This window comes from Sus scrofa, chromosome 8, assembly GCF_054392235.1.
Source record: "Sus scrofa isolate SSC_HxYL_T2T_F1_AM1 chromosome 8, Sscrofa_HxYL_maternal_Yorkshire_Landrace_v2.0, whole genome shotgun sequence".
NCBI lineage: Eukaryota > Metazoa > Chordata > Mammalia > Artiodactyla > Suidae > Sus > Sus scrofa.
In genome coordinates this window covers 87914889-87932481 of record NC_139390.1, presented here as the reverse complement: position 1 = coordinate 87932481, position 17593 = coordinate 87914889, and the positions used below count along the sequence as shown (strand labels likewise).

General features: G+C 38.1%; 1 protein-coding gene across 5 annotated transcripts in view; it reads right to left on the bottom strand.

The window, feature by feature from the left end:
- The window catches only part of LOC110262145 (uncharacterized), a 601789-nt gene that overhangs the window by 269294 nt on the left and 314902 nt on the right, over window positions 1-17593 (bottom strand). For 2 of the 5 annotated variants that reach the window (XR_014812841.1, XM_084972740.1), the window contains exon 1: window positions 419-557. The exons of the other annotated variants lie outside the window; for them this stretch is intronic. The gene's annotated coding sequence lies outside the window, so the exon portion shown is untranslated. Of the gene's footprint in view, window positions 1-418; window positions 558-17593 lie in introns of those variants that run through there. 5 annotated transcript variants of the gene reach the window in all.

Below are 17593 nucleotides of genomic sequence, written 5' to 3'. Positions count from 1 at the left end.
CATAGAATTATAATGACTAGAGGTCCAAATAATGTTTTTTTTCAACCATAATCACATCATTTTTCCATATCAACAAGCTATTTGCTGCCATCATGATTAATCAGCATTTGTACAACGACTAGATAAGGCTTTTTACAATAGCTTCTTTTTTAGGTTCTGGCTAGAACACTCCTAGCAGACAGGCAGACACGAATTCTGTCCCCAGAAATCTGCTCTGTCCCCTCCCTCCCTCCCTTCAGGCTAATGAGTCATCTCCTCAGTCTGGTTCCTATCTGGTCCCTTTGGCCTCTCTCTCCCCAAAGTTTACAGATACTATTTATAACTTCGAAATAGACCCACAGACTTTCCCCACCTTTATCCCAACCACTCTCTCCTTAACAGAATGATAATCATTCATTCTAGTGACTGTTCAACTCACCAGGTTGACAGAGGGAAGCTGGTAGGTGATTACTTCAACGTGTACAGGTTCTTCCTATGGGTCATTACCAGTGATCTTCGTGGACAAAACTACATGCTTTTAACGTGCCTCCTCCCAGGTCCCTGCATCTAGGAAAACTGTCCTGCCTCCTTCCCATTCGGAATAAAGCTGGAACCTGCCAGGGTTCTGTAAGAGAGTGGGATCCTTAGGGTCAGCTGAGCTCAAGCACAACTGCTTATTATTACACAGGGCCCTCAACTGTAAAAATAAAGATGCTCCGAAGAGGGGAGAGTTCTGTGAAAAGGTTTAAAGAGACCCCACAGTTTTCACTGACTGATAAAATGCTACTATAAATCAAAGGACTGAAATCTGAAAGCTTGCCAGGTCCAGTGACTCCACATTAATGGCAACATAGTCCTGGTGCTATTTTGCTGCTGTCCCTTTTCTCTTTTTTTTCTTTGCTTTGCTTTTCTTTTATGAATAAGTTTTCCCACACACTGTAGTTTTAAAGTGCAAATAAATACAAGACCCAGTCACTGTTTGGATTCAGTGTTTTCACTTGGAACCAGTGCCTTACAGATTATGACATGCAGCACACAGAAAATGGGATTAGAAAAGGTGCTGTGGCCATAGGGTTGTCCTCGGGCTGTAGAAGGCAGGGAAAACCCTTCATTATTCTCCCCTCAGACTGAGGAAGCTCAGGATAGCTATGTGTCACCTCTAATGTCATCGTCTCCCTCTCAGGCTTTGTCTCCCTGTCTCCCTCTTCCCCTCACTGTGTCTTTCCCCCACCACCCCTCCTCCTCTCTCCTGGGCTCCCAGGACCAAAAGAAGGCAGAAGAGCCTAAGAGTGGATCCACCATGCCCTAATGAGTTAATAACCACCCCCAGCCTCCACATGAGCCAGAAAGGATGGTTCCATTCCAAACAGAGTGTTACGAATCATTAAAAGATGTGCATCGAAAGTTAAAGAATAGGGTTTTTATTACTGGTATGGCTGTGAAAGCCATTAAAATATTTAGGTGGTAAAAACAGGGGTTCAATCATTATTATTGCACCAGTCAGTGTTCATGTCAGCTAATTTTTAAAAATACACTACGAAAAGTTACAATGGGATTAGAAAAAGAAAGCATTGTTTCTATCCAATATGTAAGGTTAAAGTGGAGGGCTAGCAGTGCAGATGTGGCAGAGTAGAATGCCTAAGAGGAAAAAAAAAAAAAAAAATGTTTGAAATTATAACCAAATCGCCTAAATTAAAAAGTGGTCATTTAGGTTTTATCTAAATAACTAGATATTAGCTTTCTCATAACCAAGTTAAATAGCATAGTTTTATGATCATGTTTTTTGATGTTCTTGGTATTTGGGACATGGATATACTAGGAAAGACAGAAAAATAAAACATGAACTAAAATAGCACATAAAGTAATTTCATAAAAGTATATAATTCCCCATAAGACACTGATGGCATATCCTCAGTTTAGCTTTCTCGTCACGACTTCTCCTGCATTAACAGACCCTCCACCTGGATGGAAAGGGAACCTGCATAAAGTCTACATTCCAGTAAACAAAAGACACTGCAACGCAGCTTGGGACTCACCGAAATGGGAGCTCTTCAAAAAAATGGGGCTTGGAGTTCCTGTCGTGGCTCAGTGGTTAATGAATCGACTAGGAACTATGAGGTTGCGGGTTCGATCCCTGCCCTTGCTCAGTGGGGTAAGAATCCGGCGTTGCTGTGAGCTGTGGTGTAGGTCGCAGACAAGGCTTGGATCCCGCATTGCTGTGGCTGTGGCGTAGGCCAGTGACTACAGCTCCGATTTGACCCCCTAGCCTGGGAACCTCCATATGCCGCAGGAGCGGCCCCATAAAAAGGCAAAAAGACAAAAAAAAAAAAAAAAAAAATGGGGCTTGATGAAAGCATTCAGCAAACATCACTCACTGAACATCACTTTCACTTCCTTAAGCTCTTGCTTGGGACTGCTGGTTGAATTTGGGTGACAGAATACACATGTAAAGTTAGGAGGAAATTCTGATCAAGACAAGCTAACCAAAAAATGAAGCTCAGGTAGATACGCACACATCACAACTGTGCACTCTGGGGGCTCTTTTGCTCATTGTTCACTACATGAGGGGACAATATAGTAAAGTGTATTCAAATGGTCAATATATAACTGAAGTCATCTTATTAATCATCTAAGGAAATACGGAAGCAGCAAAAAGAAACATTCTATTTGTAAAAATAAGACTTCCCAATTATAATGCCATTTGCTCTTTAGGCCACACCTGGTGCATACGGAAGTTCCCTGGCTAGAGGTCAAATCAGAGCTGCAGCTACAGGCCTATGCCACAGCCACAGCAACGCTGGATCCCTAACCCAGTGAGCGAGGCCAGGGATCAAAACCTCCATCCTCATGGATACTAGTTGGGCTCACTACCACTAGGCCACAACAGGAACTTCCTAAATAAATAGTTTACAGAATTTAATATAAAGCACCATCAGTTTTATTCTTAAGTTTTAAAAAAGTGAGAGTATTTCAAGCAGATTTATACTGCTGCTGATAAGCCAATGTAAAAGGAAAAACTAGGGCCAAATTTTTCCTTCCAAGACTTCTGTTAACCTGATTTTAAAGCTCAAGCAAGTGTGGTGGGTGGGGAGAATTCTCAGTGATCCCCAAATGCAAACCAGCTTTCACTCATTCATTAGGCAAAATTTGTGTGGAAAAGTCTTTGTTCAAAGAAAATGGGCAAGTGCCGACCAACCCAGCAATCCCAAACATACACCTTCACAGGTCCACAAAGGAATACGTATAGGGATGTTCACTGAAACATTGTTTATGACTGCAAATAGAGGAGGAAACAGTATCCATCGCTGACAATGGTAAAATAGCAAATAAGCACACAATGGAATACAAAGTCAGAGGCAGAACTCATGAGCCAGACTTGCATTTAGCAACAGAAATAGCTCAAAAACATACTGTTGAATTTTTTAAGCAAGAAATTGAATGAGATTTATAACATAATACCATATATATACATATATATTTTTAAACATAATATGATACTACATATATTAAATTTGTGGACATACATAGTGTTATATATTTTATATATTATATATATATATTTACATGTATACCTGGACACACACATATACATATCAAGAATTGCAAAAACAGGAGAGTTTTCATCCTGGTGCAGCAGAAATGAATCTGACTAGGAACCGTGAGGTCGTGGGTTGGATCCCTGGCCTTATTCAGTGGGTTAAGGATCCGGCGTTGCCTTGAGCTAAGGGGTAGGTCACAGACACAGCTCAGATCTGGCATTGCTGTGGCTGTGGCATAGGCTGGCAGCTGTAGCTCCAATCAGACCTGGGAACCTCCATGTGCCATGGGTGTGGCCCTAAAAAGAAAAAAAAAAGAATTGCAAGAACATAACATTAGGTACATTAGAGCAGATGTCTAGCAGGAAAGAGAATGGTAGTAGAGACTGAAGACCACATAGGAAAACAAAAATGAAACAAAAGAAAGGATTGTGCCAGCCAATCTACAACATCATAGGCTATGAATGAGGACCATGGTGGATTCTGCATACTTAACTGCCCCCCAACAAAGAAAAGCACAAAGGACTTTGGAACCATAGTTACTGACATCAGGCACTGGGATAAACCAACATACCTAAAAACCCAGCCATATCTAAAACTAAAATTTATCTAAAGGGGAAGAAAATGATATTGTAAACGACACAGCAAAAAAGCATAGATTTGTGGCAACCTTAAGCTACAATATTTATAGTCAAGTACGATTTGAAAATCTTAAAAATCTTATACTGAAAATTTTTTATTTGGCAAATCTCTTAATTGATCTGATTACATTTAAACACATTTTAGAAAAAGAAAGAAAGAAAATCAAAGTAAGGAAAAACCACCAGAACAGTCTACTACAGCAACAGGGCTCACAGTACACACTTGGATCTGACTTAAGGAATCACGGTTGGGAGTTCCCTTGTGGTGCAGTGGGTTAAGGATCCAGCATTGTCACTGTGGCAGCTCCAGTCGCTGCTGTGGTGCAGGTTTGATCCCTGGCCCAGGAACTTCCACAGGCCATGAAGGCAGCCAAAGTACACACACACACACACACACACACACACACACACACACACGTCACATATTTCATAAATACGAAACTGTCTCAATAACCTAGCTGTCTGAGGAGAAATAGTTGGGTTTGCTGTGCAAGAAGATTATGTCATGTTTCAATTCACTTTAATATGGATCAGACATAGTTACATACTGCCTGATAAGAGTTTGTAAAATTCTGTGAAAGGTAAACTATCATGTTAAAGACAACTAATCAAAGCCATTCTGAGTGATCCATGATAGTCATCCAACCGGATGAAAATATGGAAACCAGAGAGAGCATCCCTATGACTTTTCTCATTCCAGTATCTTTGAAAATACTTTACTATTTCAACTTCCAATAAAAAATGTACAAATTTATTACATATTTATAGTTATGTAATCAAAGCTGATAGACTATATTATTTGGATAATAGAAGTAATATTTAAAATGTTTTGACTACCTATGTCTTCACAACTAAGGAAGTTGAATTAAATAATAGATAAAAATGGCTGATACTAATTTTTCAGCAAAAACATCTTGAGAACATTGTTCCTTTTAAAACCCAGTATCTCTATTCATCTCTCATTACTTATAACATTGGTTTAAGAATGTCATGGGGAGTTACTGAAACCACACAAATGTCAATAATTATAAATGAAGCTCATTCTTTTAAGTACACTAATAAATTATTTGAGAGATAATCCAAGTCCATCAACTCTACCATCATCTCAACATTAGTAAAAAAATTTCTGAAGTGAGAATTTTATCTCCAAAAACTATACAAAGGAAATACATAGAAATCAACCACTGTGAGAGTTGACCAATAAAGTAATACCCCTCAAAACCATCACTCTATGTTAGATATTGGAAGCCATACTATAAAAAAAAAAGAATATACAGAAAAATGCATTCACTAAGAAATCTTAAAGACAAACTTCAAAATGTGTATTTTTAGGATATGAAAGATAAGTTCAGATATCCATTCACTGACAAAAACACACAAAAAAAGTATCAACACTCCAGGGTATTTATCCCATCATCTCAAATAAACCATTCATTTAACCAGAATTATAAATCAAATCACCATATTTATAAGTGGCTATAAAGCCATTATTTTTCGCCTTGGTAGTATGTAGATGAAACCAGAGTTAAGAAATTTGTTTCCTATCGTCTAACATTTCCTCTGTTAGGAGATTATCTAAATATGGTGAGAAAGAAAAATCTAGAAGAGGTATTACACACTATTTTTTTAAGACTATAAAATTGTGCACAGACGAAGCAAGTCCTCCTATAGTTAAATAGTCAGGCCAGAGTGCTTATCTGAAATTTCTATAATAAATAGCCACCTTAAAGTTTTTTAAAATACTGAGAAGTACTAAAAAATTTTTTGTTGGGTTTTTTTTTTCTCTCTCCCCTTTGCAACAGAATGAGAGAATGAAGCATTTTTCTTGGACACTGAGTATAATTATAACTAATCATCTCCTTCTCCTTGGAGCAACATTCGTTGACGTTCCTTCATTTTAGGGTGGCTGGCTGACACAATTCAAATATAATTACTCTTCTTGCATGATAAACTCCAGCACCGTGAGCAAATACAGTATGTCTCATTGTCAAGTATGGCTAGACAGCAGCAGTGTAATATAGACCTTTCAAGCCCTGGTGTAGCCCCCTGCCTTTGAAATCTGTGTGAGATGACAAAACTGACTTTCATTTCCCTTGGACTTTCTCAAGGTATCCTTATTAAGAAAAAAAAAAAAGCCTAAAACCCATAAATTTAATCTACTGCCTGCCAATCACAATGGTTTCTGCTGTCAGACACTCATGATACATAACCACAAAATTTAAATGTTATTGTTTCATACAAGAAGAAAACGTTGCTCATGACTATCCCAAATAGTCATGTGACAATTCAGTGCGTTCCCTTTGTTTGCCTCTTCCCCACCGAACAATAGCAAGAGCAGGAAACCTGTAACCAATGGACCTACTGTCGAAGGAACTATACAATAATAAATGCTAAAGTAGATCATTTTTCTAGCTATTCTTGTAAGAGACAATTGCAGGATAAGAGAAACTTGTTTCTTAACGTGTATTTCATTTTAGATCTTAGTGAGACTTGCTTAATTCATTCGCAAATGACTTCTGATTTAAAAAAAAAATCAAACATTATTGGATGATCACTGGAACACAACATTCACCAACTTTTGAAAAATAAATAGTAATACAAAAAGAAAGAAAGAAAGAGCATCACGTAGTCATGAGTGTTGAATTTGGGGAAGAAACAAAGGCTTGAAACTTAAAAATGAAAATTTTGGTTGCAACCTACCAGCCCCAAAGAGCTATGTTTTCATTAACATGGTAAACTGCATGGCTTTCTAATGAGTGGTTTTAAGAAAAACATATTTTTGTGGATGGCCACAAATACAAACTTGGTATTTTGTTCCTTGTTGAAGTAGAGTGAAAAACCAAATGTAACTTTTACCAACTCTTTTCTTGGACAGTGTTTCACCAGGGGCCATCCAATTCGAGATGTTTTATAAGATCACCTTATAAAACAAGGACATTTTTATTAGGGAAAGCCTGCAGGTCTACAAAGAACTTTTTTATTTCTGATGGGACACTATTCTAGCAATCAACAATGCAGTCACACTGAAATACTATAGTGGCTTTCTGCCTTATGGACAAAGCTTGCACTGAAGACTTTTCAATCGAAGCCTCGTTTTCAACTTAACCTTTTCCTTTCCTTAGGAAACAAGACTCTACCACCTGAAAGCCATCAGACCCACTGTTCTGCTTCTAATATTTACCTGATCCATAATATTTGTCTCTCGGGTGCGTTTATACTTTGACCTCTTTGGTTATGTTGTCCTAATGTAGATGTTGTTTAGAAATCAAAACCAAATAAATATATAGACAGACCATGGGGACTTAATGTTCTTCTTTAAGGTTTAGTGAAGAAAGTAGTAAAGGGACATGATTTTGTGACTTAACTCCTTTATCTGTTCCTCATTATCAAACACACTCAGTCATCCCTCTGCTGCCCACATAGTTTAGTCCTGCACACTAATAAGACAACTTCACTCGACTGCCCTACTACCCATAAAAAGTCTAAAATTCAGCAGTTTGAACTAAAGTAAACTGGTTATATAAGTGCATTCCAAGTCCCCAAATAAAATAAAAACAAACCAAACAAAAAGAGACGACTGAGAGATTTGCATTTGGTTTGCCATGTTGCTTCTTCTCAAAGGCTTGAAATTCTTCGCCTTGCGTATTTAAATATGCATCAGCTCAGAAGAAGTTACACAATGTTTCCATCAGCAGAAGATGTGGCACTTAGAGAAAGCATCAGGAAAATAAAAACTACAGACAAACTAGGGTGTATTTGCATATTTCACTTGAAATTAGGCTATGTTGCAGCATATTGGAAACTCATATGCATTGGATGTCAGCTGAGCTACTTTTCTTTCCCCCCAAGGTGACATTGGTGCTTGTCTTACCAAATATGATGCAACTGACAAGTGTTTTCATGTAAGGAAGATATATGCCTCCCATCACCTTGTCAAGCTGAGTGAAGGCAAACTCCAGCACATCCTTTCACAAGTGATTAGGTGGTCGGAGTCATTAAAAGTCATAAAGTTAAGACTGTAGCAGTGTGCCATGCATATATATGAACTCATCCAGAGCTGTCCTCCTTGAAGCAGGTGATAGCTCTCAACTTTGCCTCTGACCCAGTCATAAATTCTTGGCTGAGCTCTCTTTCCCTTAGCATACGTTTGAAATTATACTGCACAGTAAATGCTGCTTTGGCCAGTCTCATTGTCTCCTGCTTTCCCAGCCAAACCTCTAACAACTGGAGGTCCAAACAGCTGATTTGGGTTCACCAACACAAAGCAAACAACCAGATTGTCATCACTTGCTCTTCCACATCCTTTTTTCATTGTTTAAAATACTTTAAAGACTCTTGTCAATCAGCTTACCTCAAAATTTTCTTAAAAGGCAACAAGAAGGAGAGTAGTATTATTTAACCATTCCCCCAAATGAGGAGATGAAGGCAGAGAGAGTTGCGGTGAAATCGCCAAGAGTCTGGCCCAGATGGCTTAACAGGTGCTTAGAACAAATTCTTATGTTATAGCATTTATAGTCTTCCCACTTTCAGCCCTATCATTTCTCAGTAAGTAGAGCTGATTTTCTATAAATCTGACTTTGTAAGTATCTGAGACAAAATGAATTTAAAACTTTTAAAAATGTATCATTTTACTCAGCAATTCCATGTCTAAGAATCTGTCCTAAAGAATTAATTAAGTGTATGAGTAAAAATGTATGCACAAGATGTTCAATACATCATTATTTATAACAATTAACAGCTACAAACAACCAAAATGTCCAAAGATAGAGGATACAGGTGAGATTCTTTGACTGAATATTATATTCAAAATATATTTCTGAAGAATTCTTAATGCTAAGGGAAATAATCATGAAACATCATTTATGAAAAAAGTGAAATACAATACTTAAGGATTTTAACTCTGCTAAATATATAAACATGCAGAAGAAAAAGGACTAGGAAAAATACAACAGAATGCTGACAATATTTAAACCTATGATTAGGGATTACAGGTATTTCTAAATTTTATTTTTAAAAATCCATATGGATTTTTTCTAAATTCTCTACAATGAGCATTACTTACTTTTATAATTAGAAAAATAAAATAAAATGTTAAAGCTCCTAAGTGGATGTATGAGAAAATCTGACATAGTGGCCAATCAGTTTTTAAGACGTGGTACCTGAATGGATCTTGATGGACCAGAGTGCCTTTCGGAGAATAATTTCATTTCCCTATAAATGCCTAGAAGGTAAGTTTGTCCATCCAGCATAGATTGGATGTAATCATGGCTGACTAGAGTGGTAAGGAAGGAGATAGCAGCTGTAAGACTTTCATTTCAAACTCTCCAACTTTGATAAAACAATGTGGCTTTTCAAGCTCTGCAGCAATTAAGTATGCCTTCCCTTGGGCTAATCAACTAGACCCAAATCAACTTATTTCAGCCTTTATAAATGTCAGTGAAGGAAACGTTTTTAACCATTAGACATTTAAAAAGACAAAAAGCCAAGACCGGGGTGCGTGTGCTCTTGTGTAATCTCTTACATTGCATTTTCCATTGTTCTGAGCCAATAACCAAACATAAAAAGGCCCATGCCACTGATTCTGTTAAGACGATGAAAGCAGAAATGTTTATGTGCCTTCCAACTAGACATACAATCTAAGAACACGATTCTTTTTACCAATCACATGGATTTAATTTTCAGGCCCATTGTCATCGTCATTCTATGGAGCAGTTAGTTGCTGAAGTAATTCTTGCTCAGTATTCTCTAGCTGAAATGTTTTAAATATTCAACATAACAAGTATGTGACTGAGAAACATTAAGGAGAGAGCAGGTTAGAGAAAAAGGAAGCTAAGGAAAAAAACTCTTTGAGGCCTTTGTTTCAGGGCAACAGCTCCCCTCCTGGGGACCTCCTCTCCTCTGGTGCAAAGGAGGACGCCATTTTGACACTCTGCCCACATGTATTCTGCGCTGTATTCCCTTCCTTTTAGGACAAAGAACCAGAAGCCTTTCAAAGACTCTGCAGCTAGGTCTCCTAAGATCTCAACACTTAACAACCTCTACAAAAGCAATTTGTTTAAAAAAAAAATATGTTACTAACAAAAAGACTTTTCCTTACCTCTTATTGATAAAAGCTATATTCAAATCCAGCCTATACGAAGTTTCCTATAAGTTGCTTTCTCCTCTCCCTATTCACTCACTTAGAATCACGGGGCTGATAAATAGGGAAATCAACAGAAACTGAGTTTCAGGGATGAAAAATGGAAAATAAAGTTCTTAATCAAAAAGATGAACAATCAATTCCTGAAAAATTCAAGTGAATCATATAGTTACTGGTTTAAGCAAATAATATAGCTAATGGTTAAGATAATTAATGGGTGCTTCCTTATTTTAATTTTTATACTATTTTCCTCATTTAAAAAGCAATAAACATTCAAGGCAGGAAAAGTTATAAAATAAATAAAATATATGAAAGAAATATAATTTTTGGACATACTACCAAGAAATAACTATTATCAGGAGTTGTTTGTTTTTTTGAGCCTTCTATGTATAAACAGGACTTTAAATCCATAAATGTATTTCATTACATATATATATAATATATGTGGCACAAATATATGCCATAGTTTATTTAATCATGTGTAATCTCTTACATTGTGTAATCTCTTATATTGGATTATTGGATATAAAGAGGGTATCTAATGTTTCACTATTATTAACTCTGACATGAAAAATCCTGAAAGATAAATCTTTCTGCATATGTGTGACTTTTTTTCTCTTTAGAGTAAATCAAAAACAGTGAAAATATTGAGTTCAAAGAAGCTTTTCAAATATACTACTGAATGGCTCCCCCATAAATTTTGTACCAGTTTACATTCCCAAGAGCAAGGTTTGTGAAACTGTCCTTCAAAATAGTCCTGCTAGTCCTCTTTGTCTTAAAATAATAGGTTAGCTATAGAAAAAGATATGATAAAAGCTGAAACAGCATTCTATCTGTCTAGAAACTATTTATGCCTTCTCACACATCTGTTTATAGTAAGGACAATCTCCACTTCAAATGACTGCACATACACGGCAGAAAAATACCACTGGCCACGCACATCCACATATTTCTATCTGAATGAAGCACAAGGAAATGCAATTTGGATTTATTGCACCACTAGCTTTCTGAGTCTTAAAATCCTATTATTTGCACCCTTCTGAATGACTTCAGAGATCTACCAGGTAGTAGCATTAGCAAATTCTGTGTTTACTGCAGCGAACACATAGAATGCCCTTAATCAATGTACAAAAGGTGAGATTTAAAGGGGTGCAAGACAGGCTCACTAGTCAGGATGACATCAGACACTAATGTCCCTCAGAGCACAGCTTCTGGGTGTCAAAAAGCACCAGAGAATTAGTGGATGCCAAGGCAGTAGGATTTTATTTCATAGGAGAGAAAACTCGGAAAGAATGGCCAAAGAGAAAGCAATTAAAAGAAGGAAAGGGCAGAGTCAAGGTCCCATCAGTGCAGCCAACCAGGAAGAGTAGATGAGTTTTCCATGGGTCAGATTCCTAATTTGAAGTATCCCCCAAGTTTTTCTCTTGTTCCCAGGACCCCCGAGGAAGGTGTCGGGGTGGAGCCGCGGTTGTCTCTACTCAGTCTCCCCAAAAGCATTTACATTATTTCTCTCACTATCTAGGTGGTCAGTGCTGCTCCTAGGTGACATCTTAGTCACTCTCTAAGTTACAAAGCTGGATGGATGCATCACAGATGTGCACCTGCAATGAACAAGGAGCCTCTGAAGAGCAAATACACTTGAGGAGATTTCTAAGACATGATTTTCTTACCCAGGGCATAGATACAGATTGTCCTGATGAATCAAAGGCAGTCTAATGATAAGAAAAACATTTGGATTGGGTTTGGGGGCCCCTAGCCATCCACAGAAATGCTCCAATTTGAGATGCCCTGTTAACTGTCTCACATAATATGAAAACTATACAAGAACTTTTCTAAAACTTCTGAGGGTGATTAAAACCTTTTAGCTGGATGTTTCTGAGAGACTACGAAGAATCACTACATATGTCTTAAATTTATGAGGATGATCGCGGTCTAAAACAGAAAACAATAGAATAACCTAATCCTGGGATTCAGGCCATGAGTAATGAGAAGCAAGTACCCCTCTGCACCAGCGCCTTTGTGTCTGAAATTCTCCCTCCCCCGCAGTCCCCCACAGTCAGCCTGATCCTCTAACTCAAGACTGATGTTCTATTTCCAGATGGAAACCCATGCATGTTCTGGGGACACCACCAGCAAAACCATACACGCGAGAAAGCCATGATCCAAATGCAACCAAAACACCGAAATCTTATAAGAGACTCAAGTTGGGCTTAAAATTGAAGCAAATGTTTAAAGCAGTTCTATGGATGTATAGTTGGCTCTTCACTGCAGTCTTTCCAAGAGGGTAATTTCCTAAAAGAGGTTTCTCAACCCCAAATTCAATTACACACCAAGCATATTCTTGGGAGAGACTATCATTCAAATATATTTTATAGAGAACAGTCACCCTTTGGTCCAGAATTCTTTTTTCAGCTTACAAATCCTGTCACCCACCAAATGAATTATCTATAAGAGAGGATGCTTACTGGGACATGTTTAAAGGGATTTCTGCATCAGAAGTTTTCATAAAAGAAAAATTCCTTCCAGCCCTTCTTTGATTAAATACTAAGGGAGTAATCTTAACAAAATAGAATTTGTTCTTCACAATAGTGACTCTTGATTGAAAGTCAGATATTTAAGTCTCAAAAATAAACAATAACTCACACTTACAGGGATTGTCAGACCTTGGCTCCATCATTCACATGTTTCTGCTGCCCTGAGAATTTCATTCCATTTTAGAAGTATGTTGTATTGACTCTGATAGTTGTACTTAATCGTTGTCATTTAGCAAAATTCCTCCATCTTCTGGCAGGGATTCATTTAGGGGAAACCTGCTACTTCCACTCTAAAGGCCACCTCGCATCACATCAAAGGGAAATATATTCATTCTCCTGCAGCTTTCATTCCAAATCTTCCAAAGTTTCTAGTAAAAGATGTCTTTAAAGAAGCCAAATCATTTGTATTTTTTAAAAAGACTTATTTCCACATTCATAAAAGATGGTATACTATTCCATGAAATAAAACTATAAAAATCAGTTACTAGCATTTGTATTGACAACAAAGTCTTCTTCAACTAAACTTATACTTAAGCTATCCTCACATACAGCAAATTATTGAGTTACAGCAAATAAATAATATAAAACCTATTTTTATGAACAAAAAAATGATTTTCACTGAGTTCTTCAACCATGCCTGAAAATAAAGTGTACTATTTCAAGAGCGCTTGTGAAATTTCAGGAATGTCATATATTGGTAAACAATTCAGAACTACATGTGTAGAGAGGCAATTAATTTGTTGAGTAAATGAAAAACAGGTTCTGCTAGAGTTATTTTTCTCCTCAAAGTGACTCTGGGGTGATTGTTCCTGGATTCAGAAAAGCACGAGCAGTTTTGTTGAGAACAAGTCCCACTCCTTAATTCCTGCGTTCAGAAAAAATTCCATCTGGCCAGGGGTAGATACTCTGTCAATGAACATGGACTGCGCAAATTCTATGACAAAGGAAAGAGACGGGCCCACGTGGAGCAACGGTGGTGCTGCAGGGCACAACCAACATGGTGCTCTCTTCCCTGCTGCCCTACTTACCTTCCCTTTTCAGACTATGTGGTGGCCTCAGAGCAAGCAACTATCCCCTACTTCAAGGAACACTGACAGAGTGGGTCCAGAAGACGCCTCAGAGTCATGAGAACTTTATTGTAATAACTTTGGGATTCCTTGTAAGAGAGAGGGAGGCATTGTCTCTACAAAACCACATCACAATAACAAGGGCCATCTTCCCTTTAGGAATCTCTGCTATCCCTTCTGCTAATCTTACAGCAGCATCTCCTGCTGTCAGTCTGTCAAGGAGAACTAACTACATGTCAGGTAAATGAAGGCTCACGTATATAAAAGGAGGCAGGGCTGTGGTCTCATTCGATAAACCAGCTCAACTAAATTGTAATAATTAAGGAACTGGCTTTCAATTCTAGGTCCACAGTTCACGTCCTCAGATCCCTCATTTAGGCTTTTCCATGCATCCTGCCACAGAAGCTGGGCTTGAGTCAAGAAACTAATATCAGGAGTTCCCGTCATGGCGCAGTGGTTAACGAATCCGACTAGGAACCATGAGGTTGCGGGTTCGATACCTGCCCTTGCTCAGTGGGTTAACGATCTGGCGTTGCCCTGAGCTGTGGTGTAGGTTGCAGACGCGGCTCGGATCCCGCGTTGCTGTGGCTCTGGCGTAGGCCGGTGGCTACAGCTCCGATTCAACCCCTAGCCTGGGAACCTCCATATGCCGCGGGAGCGGCCCAAGAAATAGCAACAACAACAACAAAAAAAGATAAAAAGACAAAAAAATAAATTAAAAAAAACAATAAAATAAAAAAAAAAGAAACTAATATCAAAGCCACAGCTTCATCAATTATTTACAAGCCATTGTCTTAATGGTGTCTTTTATTTTTTGTAAACAGCTGGTGCCTTGCTGACCATGGAGGTACTACCCTCCAACTCCTGGAGATAGTTAAAAAAAAAAAAAAAAATGCATGTTTTCCAAATGCAAACCAACCACCCAGAGCTCACACTCCTAACCACCTCCTTTATTGGATTCTCATGCTCCAGGTCACTATCTGCCTGTCCTACTTACCCCAGGGCCAAGTACCAAGGCAACTAGGGACAGAACCCACTGGAATTATTCAAAACAGCCAACTTTAAGCCCGTTACCCCTGCCTCTCCTGTTCCTTCCCTTGGAAACCACAAGAAAGGCTCTTGCCCACCTTTTCCCTCATCTCCTGACTGATTCCAGTGCTTCTCTGCCCCACCTTCTCCGCCCCAATGGTAATCATCTTGTGATCTGTTGGCCTTACCACATCTTAATAATAATAAAACACCTATGTGACCTCAGAAAAGGGACAGAACTTCTGCCTCCATTTCTTTATCAGTAAAAAAGAGAGTAATATTTTTTTTCTCATGGTGCTTTTGTGAGGATCAGCTAAAATAACACACATCACGTATTTAGTATGTAGTAAGTGCTCACTTAATACTGACGCTCCAAGTTAACAGATAAGGAGTAGGATTTGGACATAACTCATTAAAGACTATATATCTAGGGAGTGGTAGAATTATATCAACCAAGCCTAGAGGGTAGATCCCCCACATTTTCAAGGAAAGCTAAAAAACTGTATTTTTATGTGAAGAAACTCCCTACATATAAAGGTCGACAACTAACTCAATTTTTTTTTAATTCTGTATAAGGCAAATGAAAATATTTGTGTGCAAATTTTAGTATAAAGATCTCCACATTAAGACTTTTGCCCTAAGATATTTTAGAAGCATTTTCAAAGACACATGAAAAGAGCACAATATTTATTCTGAGGAAGATTGACAGGAAAGAAAGTTCATTTTTATTGGAATGGAATGGATGTTTACAGCCATAAAATTTTACAATCTAGGTGAAGTGAATTATATTAGGTAGGGGAAAGAAAGAAGCTGTAAATGTTGGTTTTTCGCCTTCTTAAACACCATCCACCCATTCACTTCATGTCCTCCCTGCCACCAGCCTAGTCAGTGCCACCAGTATATCTCCCCTAGAATGATGCCCTAGCCCTTCAAGTGGGAGATGCCATGCAGTGCAGTCTGCTTTATGTTTTACTTTTTTTATAGTATTTTTATTACTCAATTACATTTATAGTTGTACACTGGTCATCACAATCCAAGTTTATAGCATTTCCAACCCAAACTCCCAGCACACCCCCCAACCCCCCAACCTGTCTCTTTTGGAAACCATAAGTTTTTCAAAGTCTGTGAGTCAGTATCTGTTCTGCAAAGAAGTTCACTGTGTCATTTTTTAAAATTCCACATGTAAGTGATAGCATATGATGTTGGTATCTCACTGTCTCACTGACTTCACTTAGCATGATAATTTCTAGGTCCATCTCTTTTGATGCAAATGCCACTATTTCTTTCCTTTTAATGGCTGAGTAATATTCCACTGTGTATATATGTACCACATCTTCTTTTTTTTTTTTTTTTTTAGTTCTAGAACTTTATTTATTTATTTATTTATTTTTTATTTTCCCACTGTACAGCAAGGGGGTCAGGTCATCCTTAGATGTATACATTGCAGTTACAGTTTTTTTCCCCCACCCTTTCTTCTGTTGCGACATGAGTATCTAGACATAGTTCTCAATGCTATTCAGCAGGATCTCCTTATAAATCTATTCTTGGTTGTGTCTGATAAGCCCAAGCTCCCCATCCCTCCCACTCCCTCCCCCTCCCATCAGGCAACCACAAGTCTCTTCTCCAAGTCCATGATTTTCTTTTCTGAGGAGATGTTCATTTGTGCTGGATATTAGATTCCAGTTATAAGTGATATCATATGGTATTTGTCTTTGTCTTTCTGGCTCATTTCACTCAGTATGAGATTCTCTAGTTCCATCCATGTTGCTGCAAATGGCATGATGTCATCCTTTTTTATGGCTGAGTAGTATTCCATTGTGTATATATACCACATCTTCCGAATCCAATCCTCTGTCGATGGACATTTGGATTGTTTCCATGTCCTGGCTATTGTGAATAGGGCTGCAATGAACATGCGGGTGCATGTGTCTCTTTTAAGTAGAGCTTTGTCCGGATAGATGCCCAAGAGTGGGATTGCAGGGTCATATGGAAGTTCTATGTATAGATTTCTAAGGTATCTCCAAACTGTTCTCCATAGTGGCTGTACCAGTTTACATTCCCACCAGCAGTGCAGGAGGGTTCCCTTTTCTCCACAGCCCCTCCAGCACTTGTTATTTGTGGATTTATTAATGATGGCCATTCTGACTGGTGTGAGGTGGTATCTCATGGTAGTTTTGATTTGCATTTCTCTTATAATCAGCGATGTTGAGCATTTTTTCATGTGTTTGTTGGCCATCTGTATATCTTCCTTGGAGAAATGTCTATTCAGGTCTTTTGCCCATTTTTCCATTGATTGATTGGCTTTTTTGCTGTTGAGTTGTATAAGTTGCTTGTATATTCTAGAAATTAAGCCCTTGTCAGTTGCATCATTTGAAACTATTTTCTCCCATTCTGTAAGTTGTCTTTTTGTTTTCTTTTTGGTTTCCTTTGCTGTGCAAAAGCTTTTCAGTTTGATGAGGTCCCATGGGTTTATTTTTGCTCTAATTTCTATTGCTTTGGGAGACTGACCTGAGAAAATATTCATGATGTTGATGTCAGAGAGTGTTTTGCCTATGTTTTCTTCTAGGAGTTTGATGGTGTCCTGTCGTATATTTAAGTCTTTCAGCCATTTGGAGTTTATTTTTGTGCATGGTGTGAGGGTGTGTTCTAGTTTCATTGCTTTGCATGT